Below are 2,500 nucleotides of genomic sequence, written 5' to 3' on the forward strand. Positions count from 1 at the left end.
ACTTTAAGATGGGAAGGGCAGGACTATTAAAATTAGCTGCATGCCGAGTAGTAAAAGTTGGATGCTATTGTGCGGGAAATTAAGTCTTTAAAGGATGGTCGGAATTTTGAGAAAATAGTCTTAACATGCTTAACGCACTAACAACAATGGTGCAAGAGGTTGATATCAAATCGGGAATAAGTTTTGATAGGAAGGTTCTATCCAACAAATCTAGTTAGTCCCTAGACAGGGGAAATTTCTTGCAACAGGTCAGAATGAAACTTTAAACACTAATGCAGAACAGATTGAAACCTAGATTGGGCATCAATATAATTTAGAGATTGGTTGAATTTATGATTTCCTGTAATGAGCTTAATGTTTCCTCTGAAATATTTTGGCTCTCAAATACAGGTTACAGGGTAAATGTAAAGGTGTTAGTCTAGGGATTTTATCACCCATAAAAGCTAACTTGTAGAGAGAAAGCAACTGAACAATTCATAAATTTTGTTGGTGTGTAATGATTATCTGTAGCTGAATTTCTCTTCGTTTATGCATATTATATTTATTAAACTTTTTTTTTTTTAACAATATAAACCTTTATGTCTTTTTAAACTTTTAGTTTTGTTTTACCATTGGAAGCCCATGAAATAGACAAAAGTACAACTAGTAGATAATCATACAAGCAATGATTTTTGCTGTACTGAAATTTTAAATAAAACTAAATCAAAACACTTTGCTTGCAGATGCTCAAAAAAGGGTAGAGTCAATTTCAAGAAAATTGTTAACATATGCTTCTCAAGGTCTTTATTCTCTCGTAATCTTAAAGAAAATTATCTAATTTATTTCTCAACGATTTAACAGCAAGGAAAGTTGAAAGCTAATTAAACTAAAGCCCCCTAAACATTAAATGCCCTTCTTGAAACTTGGTAGTGAAGATTACTTTAAAATTTCATTTATTTATATATATATATATATATATATATATATATATATATATATATATATATATACATATATATATATATAATATACTGTGTATGTATACAATATATATATATATATATATATATATATATATATATATATATATATATGTATTTGGGTGTGTGTTTTATATATGAAGGAGTTTGATACAGAACGTTAAATTAAAAGAGTTAGTATCTGGGGAAAAAACAATTTCTAGAATTATTAAAGTGTTTATGGGTCTAACAGCTGCAGTAGATATGAAAAGACCAATAGAGAGTTTCATGGGCAGATACTTCTGCAGTTTAAGAATTATAAGGCTTTCATAGCTGGTGTGATATTGCTCATTTTGTCCTAGTGATTTAATAAAGAAAATGTATATATTCTTTAAATTCTTAAAATTGAATGCTGCCTTTTGAAAAATTCTAGTTTTCTACAACAATGTAGATATTATTAAAGATCGTTCTGTATTTTAAAGAGCTAAATTTTTTCTTATTTTTGGGAGGGTTTAACATCATAGCTACATTTCATAACAATATTTATAGAACTCAAGATATTTCACTATTTATAGCTTTTGCAAACATTGTGTTTAGAAAATAGAGAAATTTTTTTCATATTAATAGTGGAGACGCTGGACCCAGGGTGGGTGGTCGCGACCCCAATTTTGTAAAAAAAAAAAAAAAAAAAAAAACATAAATAAATTAGTAAAACCTGGGGTTAGCATAAAAAAAAAAAAGTTTCACTGTTAACCCTGGCATATTGGTGGAGAAATTTTAATTTCCTCAGTTATCTTTATTTACAATTTTCATCCTTTATTATGTTAATTTGCCTTTTACATGTTTCCCTACGACTGTCCCCTTGCTCAAGTTCAAAATTATTTTTTATTGGACTTATAATAGTAACGAGCGTTGGTATCAAAACTATTCTAATCAAAAATTTTATATTGTCATGAACATACACAGTAGAGTCAAAATTAACTCTTATCCCCTCCATTGGACAAGTGGTTTGAGCTTATTTTCTTATTGTATTAACTCTTATGCATAACCATTTTCATAAATACAATTACCTTTTGTCTGTTTATTCTCGAGGCAGAGTTGATTTGTTATATTAAATTGTGTGGATAAAAGCAGGAAAATCATGAGTGCTAATGATAATGTCATAAATAATCCTTTGTTAAAATTTTTCCTAATCGGCATTCATATGGAATTGACAAGTGAATTAAATTTATATATATATATATATATATATATGTATATGTGTGTGTATACATATAAATATACATACACATATATATGTATATGTATGTGTATATATATATATAAATATACATATATATATATATATATATATATGTATATTCATATACAGTATATATATATATATATATATATATGTATATATATGTATATTCATATACAGTATATATATACATATATATATATATATATATATATATTTAAATTATACACATACATATATATATGTATGTATATATACATATAAATATATATACATTATATAAATATATGAATACATACATATATATTCATATATATAT

The sequence above is a fragment of the Palaemon carinicauda genome, chromosome 16, assembly GCF_036898095.1.
Source record: "Palaemon carinicauda isolate YSFRI2023 chromosome 16, ASM3689809v2, whole genome shotgun sequence".
NCBI classification, from domain to species: Eukaryota; Metazoa; Arthropoda; class Malacostraca; order Decapoda; family Palaemonidae; genus Palaemon; species Palaemon carinicauda.